Source organism: Eptesicus fuscus, chromosome 3 (assembly GCF_027574615.1).
Source record: "Eptesicus fuscus isolate TK198812 chromosome 3, DD_ASM_mEF_20220401, whole genome shotgun sequence".
Taxonomy (NCBI): Eukaryota; Metazoa; Chordata; class Mammalia; order Chiroptera; family Vespertilionidae; genus Eptesicus; species Eptesicus fuscus.
The window spans coordinates 42970652-42980869 of NC_072475.1; positions in this window are offsets into that span (position 1 = coordinate 42970652).

Sequence of the window (10218 nt, forward strand, 5' to 3'; positions counted from 1 at the left end):
TGGAGAACCTACTAAGTGCCAGACACTGTACAGGCCCACGGGGAGAGGTGGTCACCAGTCAGCAATCCTTGCCTTCATGTGACTTGCCATTCACTGGACGCCCATGCTCCACTGAATGGACCCCAGTGAGCCTCACTTCCTGGCAGACTTGGCTTCCAGGATGACTGGGGTGGGCAGTCATCATTCTGAGAGCTAACATTCTTGGAACTGAAGGCCCCAGTTCATCATGGCAACAGGGCTATGATGTGGATTTTTAGGATTTAGGATCAAAAACAGGCCCTAACTTGAGAGAGAGAGAGAGAGAGAGAGAGAGAGAGAGAGAGAGAGAGAGAGAGAGATGAAAGAGAGAGAAAAGGAAGAAGAAGAAGAAGAAGAAGAAGAAGAAGAAGAACAACAACAACAACAATAACAACAACAACAACAACAACAAAAACAACAGCCAGGCATTGGGGTGGGTTGGGACAGGACCAGAACTTGCTGTGGTCTGGACCCTGTCTAGAGGGTGCTGCTCCTCTGGCTCAGCATGAGCTGCCTTCAGTCCCTGGGCTGTCTCTTCAGCCCAGCTCCTGGGAGAAGGCTCTGCCTGGCCTGACCTGGGCCAGTGCCCACCCCTGTGATCGGGAGCAGGTTCTGTGATTGGCAACCCCACCATGTGGAGTTGCGGAGAGGCGTGTCACCCATAGGAAGGATGAAAGGGAGGGAAGTATGTTGAGTGTGACAGAAACAGCAGCGTGTTGTTTTATCTCCATTTTCTATTACCCAGGTGTTGTTTATCTCGGTTCTCCAGGTGAGGAAACTGAAGCTTAGAGAGGTTATATGGCTTGCTCAAGATCACACTGATGTATGACAGCACTTGAACCCAACCTGCTTGATGCAGAGTCTACACTCTGCATCTCTATACCAAGGGCAGGTGGCTGGCAGGGCCACCTCACTCAATCACAAACGATAATTTAACAGAATAACATAGTGGTTAAGAGTTCAGGGACCAGTTAAAAGGTAATTGCAATCCAGCAGGCAGGACAGGGAGGACTAACTTATACTGAGGCAGCAGCTAAGATGTACAGGAGGATGTGAATGACTAGAGAGCACGAAAAGAAAGGTTCGGTAACTGAAATCTGTCATGAGCGATAGTCAACAGGATGCATGAAGGAAGGACAGGATGCAGACACTCAGGTTTCTGGTGTGGGCACCTGGTGGATGGAAGTCCTGCAATGAGATACAGAATTAGAAGGAGGAAGTGGTGGGGTTGGGGGTGGTAGGGAGATGGCTATAATTTTGGACATCTTGGATTTGGAGGTGCCTGAAGGACACCCAAACAGAAACATCCAGGAGCCAGTGGATAGATGGGGTCAGGAGCATGGGAAAGAGTCATGGGTGTAGCTGGTGCCCCCACACCCCCGCCCCACTCCAGGGGCACTGACAAAGGCCTGAGGGTTCAGCCTGGGGAGTACAACATTTCAGGGCAGTTCAGAGTACTTTCTGGGTTCTGCAATTTTGTGAGAAAATATCAGGAAGGGTATCTCATTCATTACTGTGCCTCTTCCTGCTCTGCCCCTTCCCTGCCTGCCTTACCTGGGTAGGTCAGTCTCCCAGCCTGCCTTACCTGGGTAGGTCACTCTCCCAGGCTGTCTTACCTGGGTAGGTCACTCTCCCAGGCTGCCTTACCTGGGTAGGTCACTCTCCCCAGCCTGCCTTACCTGGGTAGGTAAGCCTCCCAGGCTGCCTTACCTGGGTAGGTCACTCTCCCCAGCCTGCCTTACCTGGGTAGGTCAGTCTCCCAGGCTGCCTTACCTGGGTAGGTCAGTCTCCCAGGCTGCCTTACCTGGGTAGGTCAGTCTCCCAGGCTGCCTTACCTGGGTAGGTCAGTCTCCCAGGCTGCCTTACCTGGGTAGGTCAGTCTCCCAGGCTGCCTTACCTGGGTAGGTCAGTCTCCCCAGCCTGCCTTACCTGGGTAGGTCAGTCTCCCAGCCTGCCTTACCTGGGTAGGTCAGTCTCCCAGCCTGCCTTACCTGGGTAGGTCAGTCTCCTAGGCTGCCTTACCTGGGTAGGTAAGTCTTAACATTTCAGCGTACATGGCATACCCTGAGTAGAGCCTTGCCAGGTCTCCTGAACCTGCTTTATAACATTGCACACTTCTGCACAGCACTCATGCCATTTGAATAATTTAATCTCATCAGTAATGCTTTCCCCTACTAGACCAGAAGCTCCATGAAGGCACAGACCATACCTATCTTGCTCTTGTATCCCAGTGGGATGTGGAGAACATCCCCCTCCAGGCCTTTTCCTTGATCCCCCAAACCCGCCAACTTCCAAGGATGCTGATTTACTTGGCCAGTTTCCGAGGCACAGATAGGGACAGGGTCATAGCATGTTACAACCCACCTACATTCCAGTGGCCCTTCACCTGTGCCTCTGGGTCAGTGACACAACCTGGGCTTTCCTGGGGGCCAGCATCTTCCCCTCTCCTGTTTCTCCCAGTACCCGAGCACTTGGAAGGGCTCCTCCTTTGAGGGAATGGAGACTCAGATGAAGTGAATTGCTGACGGTCACAAAGCTAAGGAGAGGTGGGGTCAGGTTTCTAACCCAGGCTGGCCTGGCTCTGAAGCCCTTATTTCTTTCACTCCTTCCAGCTGGGAGCAGGGGGGTGCGGCGAGGACTCTGAGTAGCAGTAGGGACCCAGACAGGTCTGACAAAATGCATTCTGAAAAGGAAAACACAGTTAGGCCTGACCCCAGAGGGTAGCTTCAGAAATCAGGGAGAAGAAAATGCCTCTCTTGTACTATGCCTGCTGGAACACTGGGGCAGATCAGGTGCCACGTCTGGCTGGGCTGGGAAAGAAGCCCAGGAAGAAATTGGCCAGAGCCAGTACCTGGGCAGACGCTGGGAACAGGGACAGCGAGGAGGAGGGGCGGGGCATCCCAATGAACCTTTCCCACCTGAGACCTGCAGCAAAGCCTGGCAAAGGCCGCTAGGTCTGCGGAGGGAAGGAGAGCAGGTCCCATTGACTCTGGGGGTCCGGAGTAGGGAAACTTGCACATCAGGTGGGGATGGGGAAGGGAGGAGGGGAAGTACGAGACTAAAAGGCGTTTTAAGTGTATATATAGAGAGATTTCAGAGAGGAAGGGAGAGGGAGAGAGACAGAAACATCAATGTTGAAAGAGAATCACCAATGGGCCACATCCCACACACCCCCTACTGCGGATCAAGCCTGAGACCTGATCAGGAATCGAACCTGACCTCCTGGTTCATATGTTGATGCTCAACCACTGAGCCACACCAGCTGGGCTAAAAGGCATTGTTTTAAAAAGCAAATATGACTGACTTTTCCTCTGCTTGAAACCTTAAAACCCAAATGAGGCTTCCTATGTCCATAGGGCTGGATTCCAAACTCCTTAACTGGGCTGGTGGAGCCCTCTGCAATATGGCCCTGTTGATCTTGCCAATGACTCCTAAATTGTCCCCCCCAGTGCAGACTTTATGATCTGGTGGTTCTCCCTACTGACCCCCAACTTTAGACCCACCTGGGGAGCTTTTAAAATACATCAGTGACCAGATTCCTAAAACTGGACAACCAATGGGGTCCAGGCTGCCTGTCACTATTTGAGCCAATTAAGCAGAGACAGGGTTGAATCATATATGAGTGCTTATTCCAATAATGCTGGCAGTACGGGAGAGCAGCAGGTCATCCACAAAAATCTGCTCTGCCCCTCCCCACTAGCCAGCTGTTTATGTTGGGTAGAGGGACAAAGAGTACATGGGAAAGTAGGCAAGGTATAATGGTTATAGGTTATAGGCAATGTGGGTGGTGGTGGTGGTGGGGGGGCGGTTTGCAGAGGGCGGGTGCCCCGGGGCACCTCCAGGACTAGATTGTTTAATCTTTCCGCAATGATAGGCAGTTCACAGAAAAGGAGGATGGACTGCATTCTGATATTGGCTCCTATGTCCTGAGGTGTACAACTCTCAGCCAGGTTAGAAAGTGCTTTCTCTAACCAGAATAGAACCATCACAGTTAAGCAGAGCATTGTTAATATTTCTTAATAATAATAGCTAGTTCCTACTATTCCATTTCTGCCCCTAACACTCCATTGCAGGTCAGGATCTCTGGTGGGGGCTGGGGGGTGGGCACCCTTCATTTTAAAAAACTCCTCAGGTGATTCTATTGTGTCTAGGGCTGAGGACCCCGTGGCTCAGCCTTTGCCTTCTGCCATCGATCCTGGCCAATTCCTCTTCATCTCCAGGCCTCAGCCTGGTTGCAGCTCCGAGTCTGCCTCTCATGACCTCTGTCCTGGCGTCCTCCTCAGCGGGTCTGTGCCTGTCTATGCCTGTGGCCCACAACACTGAATAACTTCAATAAATGGGCTGAAATGTTGAGTATCGAGTTAAAAATCTGTCTCCGTAAAAATTTCCTAGTCCTTGATATTTCCTCCTTTCTAATTAAACATGAAAGCCCCAGTCTTTTCCATTTTTTAACTTTCCCCAAATGTCTACGGACACTGGTCTTTAATTAGCACTTCTGCACCCCTCTGGGTCCTCGCTGTCCTCCTGAGCAGGGAGCTGGCTCTCTGTTCCTGCAAACGTTAGTGTTTCCCCAAATAGCTCCTAGAAAAGGAAGTGCGGCTTCTCCACCAGAAAAGACAGTTTGCAAACAAGAGCTCTGCACAGGCAGGCTCAAAGGCAAGTGGAGCTCCCCCTCTCTGGGAGGTGTTTAAAGCACCTCCACTTAAGATCACAGAGCGGTTTAGTCAATACTCATCCATTTCCTCCTCCACCCTTCCCCGGGGGAAGCCAGAACTGAGCCCTTGTCAGAGAGGGTACTGGCTGCAGAATAGCATCAAGAGAAGGAAGGGGATGAACCTGGTAAGATCGGAAGATGATGAAGGGGAGCCGCGGCCAACAGGGCGCTCATTGTCTTTGGAAAAGCTAAGAGCCGCGAGCTGGCCCAAACAACCCGAGGCAGTTTCCGAAAGCAACTGTGGAGAAAGAAGCCTGCACCTTTCTCACCTGCTTTGAATGGGTGGCTCGGAAGTGGGGGAAGAAGCCAGGAATCCACAGGGCATCCTTCTCCTGCCAACTGCCCAGGGCCTGGAGGGAAGCCAGGCTGTCAGCCCCCTGGAGCTTGGGAATGTGTCTGAGTAGAAGGAAGCTGCAGCAAACCCCACCCCCTCCCCATCCTGGAGAGGAGGTGCTGATGCAAGTGCCCAGGCCCCAGGGAGAGAAATGGCTGCAGCCAAAGCGCTAGGTGTGGACAACTAATCATTGTTGGATTTCTGGCGCCGTTGACTTTCCTTCTCCGAGCTCAGTTTCCTCACCTGAAAATGAGGATTTTGTTGGACCAGGTGCCAACGGTGCTTCCAGCCTTGCCTTCTGGGGCTGGTGAGAAAGCAGGGGAAGGAGAGAGAGAGAGGCGTGCAGAAGAGGTTGTGATTCAAGAGAAAGAAAGGATCTGAGCCCCTGTCTGGGGGATTTGGCATGTCTGCACATGGCATCCGGCTCTAGACTGGAGGCCCGGCCCATAAAAAGAGGGTGGAAAGACTCCCCCCCCATCTTGGGGGACATCAGATGAGGAAACTGAGGTCCAAAGAGCTTTAAAAGCTTCACACGGGGTCCCACGGGTAGCAGGCAAGGTACCTTTGTCCACTATGCCACAGTGACTATGGGGATGGCAGGTCCGTGAAATTTCATGCACCAACTCTGATAGATTGACAAGCACTGTCACGCTGGGAGGTGTTTAAAGCACCTCCACTTAAGATCACAGAGAGGTTCAGTCAAAACGCATCCATTTCCTCCTCCACTCTTGCCTAGGGGAAGCCAGAACTGAGACCAATGAGCAACGTCTGCCACAGGCTTGGGAAGAGGTAGTAGCAGCATGGATACCACAGATTTACTGTACTTACTGATTCATTTAGAGCAGTGGTTCTCAACCTTTCTAATGCCGCGACCCTTTAATACAGTTCCTCATGTTGTGGTGACCCCTGACCATAAAATTATTTTCGTTGCTACTTCATAACCGTAATTTTGCTACTGTTAATGAATCGTAATGTAAATATCTGTGTTTTCCAACGGTCTTAGGCTCTACAGCAGCGGTTCTCAACCTGTGGGTCGCAACCCACAGGTTGAGAACTGCTAGCAGGATAACCGTAATTTTGCTACTGTTAATGAATCGTAATGTAAATATCTGTGTTTTCCGATGGTCTTAGGCTCTACAGCAGCGGTTCTCAACCTGTGGGTCGCAACCCACAGGTTGAGAACTGCTAGCAGGGTCGCCTAAGACCATCGGAAAACACAGATATTTACATTACGATTCATTAACAGTAGCAAAATTACGGTTATGAAGTAGCAACGAAAATAATTTTATGGTCGGGGGTCACCACAACATGAGGAACTGTATTAAAGGGTCGCGGCATTAGAAAGGTTGAGAACCACTGATTTAGAGAATTGTTGTTGAGATGCTGCTTCACACAGGGCACTGGCATTACACTGGGGATTCAGTGGTAAATGAGACAAGCCCCTGCCCTCAGGAAGCTTACATTCTAGAAAGGGAGAGAGACACGACACATGTAACCCAATGACTAAATAGCATAATCTCATCTAGTGCTGAAGAGTATAAGGAAAATAAAATAGTGCAATGGGCTAGACAGCGATGGTGTGGGGAAGAGGGAGTAGACCAAATGGTCAGGGAGGTAAACCTTTAAGCAGAGACCTACATGCTCAAAGGAGGCAACTCTCCAAGAGCTGGGAGAAGAGCATCCAGGCAGAGGGAACAACCAGTGCAAAGGCCCTGAGGAGAGACCAGACACTGAGGCTGCTTAGATGGCAGGGAGGGGTTCAGTGGAGGAGATGGGAGTGGTGAAGCCAGCTGTCTGCTCAAGGAACTCATTCAGATGTATGACAGGTCTCCCAAACAGCCAGTCCAAAGTAACGGCCTCAGTCCCCAGCACCCTCCCCCCGCCAACCAAATTGTTCCTCCCTCAGTCGTTCCTTCTCTTCTTGTAAATGACCACCCATGCCATTGCTCAAACCACTGTGCTACATACATCCCAAGCCCTGTTACCATCAACTCTGGCTGTGGCCTCTTCCCTGGTCTCCTTGCCTTTACCCTGGTCCTCAACCAAAGCCCCTAAAACTCTCACCAAACCAATCCCACTATCACTTTATTGCTCCAAAGCTCTCTTCTCTCACTTTTGTATTTCTTGCAACAATCCCAACCCACAAACTCGGGGACACATATTTATTATCTTTTTAAAGGAGAATCTGAAGTTGATCACAGCCACAGGGGCATTGAGCCCCAATTCAATTCACACACATTCCTTTAGCGGTCCCCAAACTGACAGTGTTTCCAGCATGGTTCTGGGGACTGGGCATTAATTATCATAGGACCATTTATCAGGCACCTGCAGTACGCCTGGCCGTGTGGCTAGAGCTTTACAATAACCCTGCAAGGGAGGTATGATTATCATCCCACTTGGACTCAGAAAGGTTCGGCTTCTTGTCCTAAGTCCCCCAGCTGGCCCTAGCCAGATTGGCACAGTGGATAGAGCATCAGCCTGTGGACTGAAGTTCCCCGGTTGGATTCTGGTTAAGGGCACATGCCTGGGCTGCAGGCTCGATCTCTCTCCTCACTGATGTTTCTATCTCTCTTTCCCTCTCCCTTCCTCTCTGAAAGGCCCTGCCCACTCCAGGCCCCATCCCCCAGCAAGGATGTGGAGTTAGGTCTCTCTGATGCCAAAGCCCAAACTCTTGCTTCTACATAAACTTCCTCCAAGACTCAAATGGGCTCAGAGAGAGGTGCCTTGACCTCAGTCTGGATGATTTCCTTTCATTCCAAAATCAAAGCCTGCTCCCTGGGTTCCTTGGCACCTCCTCAGCCTGGAAAGATAAGAAGCTTAGCACCTTTTGTCTACCTAGCCCTGAGGAGATGAAGGTGTTCCAGTCCTTATCTGGTCTGGCTTTCAGTCCCCATCCCTCCACCTGCCCCCTCTCATGTCCCCTATGTTGCCAGGTGGTCACCTTCCTGACATAGGCTGTTGTCGCCAATACCCAGATGCCCTTCAGCCTGTCGGCCTCTTGATCAGGAAGCATTCCCGTGGGAACCATGGTGCCAACATCCGGTCAGAAAGGGCCTTCTGATACCTGCTGGCCCTGCTGCCTCTGTTTTCAGGCCCAAGAACAAAGGAGCTTGGTGCCTGCCGCCCGGCAGGCTGTGTTTGTCCAGGGCGAGGCCTAGCCTGGCACAGATGCTGCGCAAACAGGAGTGTCGGCTTCACAGATCCGCCTCACGACCAGCGGGGCTTCAGCTTAGAGGTGTTGCTGCTAGGCCACCTGCTGAAATGTTACCCTGTTCCAACCAGCACCCCAGGGCAGAGGGGACTGTCGGGCAAGCAGTCCACTCTCTAGGCCTCAAGCTTTCCAGCTCTGCAATGGGAGGGTTGTACAAATGATCTGTGAGACTCCTTCTGTGGCCTAGGACTTGAGAACAAATCTGGGAGGCAGAAGTACCGGGGTTGGGTATGGAATCTGGGCTTCTGTCTGGCCTCCCCGAGCCTTCCGTCTCATGGCATCTCAATCTCCACCCCTGATTGAGCCCCATTCACCCCACATGCCTCGGTCTGGCCAGGAGGACTGACCTCCCTCAGAGCAATGTCCTTGAGTACTGGATCCATGACCCCATTTACCCCAATGGAGCTTTTAGGACGGGAACTAGGTTACTTCACAGTAAAATGATTAAGTGTTACCATCTTGCTTCTGAGGCCTAGCTCTGATCTCTCACTCTGCCTCCAGAAATCTTAGGGTCACTGGGAAAGGCATGGAAGGATGTTTCTCCAGTTAGGACAGTGAGAAGCTGCATGGCGATAGTGATTCCCAGATTTTAGTGAGCATCAGAGTCACCTAGAACCCTTGTCTAAAATACAGAATGCTGGGTTCATTATCTCAGAGACTCTGAGTTCCAAGATCCGAGGTGGACTCAGGATTCTGAGTTTTTAACAAGCACCTAGGTGATACTTAGATCTCCGATGAAGTAGAATGAGCGTGTCTAAAAGCTATGCAGCCCTGGGTTCAAATCCCATCCCTGACCCTTATTAGCACTATGACTTGGGACAAGTCACTAAGTCTTTCTAGATGTCAGTTTTGTTTGTGAAATGAAGCTAAAATAACATCTACCTCGCAATAAATGGAACCTATTGTTTCAGAGTGTTTATTGCACTTTGTAAATGTTTGTTGAGCAAACGGGGTAGAAGTCCATTTGTTTAAACCAGAAACTTGCGGTTCTCCTTGATGTCTCCATCTACCACCCATCTCTCAACTACTCAATCACAAATCCCATTAACTCTACCTCTGAAAACATATTAGACCTGCCCACTCCTCTCCAACCCTAGCCACCACTCTAGCCCAAGCCACCACCTTCTGCCTGACCACTGTACAGCGTCCTCTCTGATCTGATTTCCCCCAGCACCTTCGCCTACTCATCCTTCCCAGAGCAGCCATGCTAATCTGATTGGGTAATGTCTCTGCCTCCAGCCCTGGCCCTCAGAAAAGCCTTATGATTCTGGAAAAAAATTCCTCTGGTTCCTCCACACCTACTGCTAAGCCTTTTTCAGCCCTTCTCAGACTCTGCACTCAAGATCTGAACTTCTGTCAGGTTCCTTCCATGAACAGCAGTTTCTCTTACCTTGGGACTTCACACAAAGTATGTTTGCTCTGCCTGAAACAGCCACCGCCCCCACTCCCAGAACACACACACACACACTTCACCTATTCATCATTCATATTTCAGCTTGCATGTAATTTCCTCAGGGCCAGACATAGCCATCCCCCTCACATGTGCTCTAGTAACTCTGTCCTTCCTGCATAATACCTGTTACACTCGTCTGTGATGACTTCATGCCTGCCTCCACCACTAAACTAGCTCCAAGAAAAAGAACACAAACCTCTGTCTTATCCTTTGCTGTAGCGCCGGTTACTGGAGTCTTTGGCTCAAAGAAGGATGAAATATACGGCTGAATAAATGAATGAATGAATGAATGAATGAGTGAATGAATGAATGAGCGAGAAGGCTGTGGTCGCAGGATTTTTCGAGGTGAGTGCCTCCTGATAGTACCCTAAGCTGAATTTAGGGTCTGGATGTGCCTGGAGAAAAGACAGCCACGTGGGGACGTCTCTGGACATGTACCGGCCACAGGAGGGCGCCCCCGGTTCATTGTACCTGGACAGCAGCTCCTC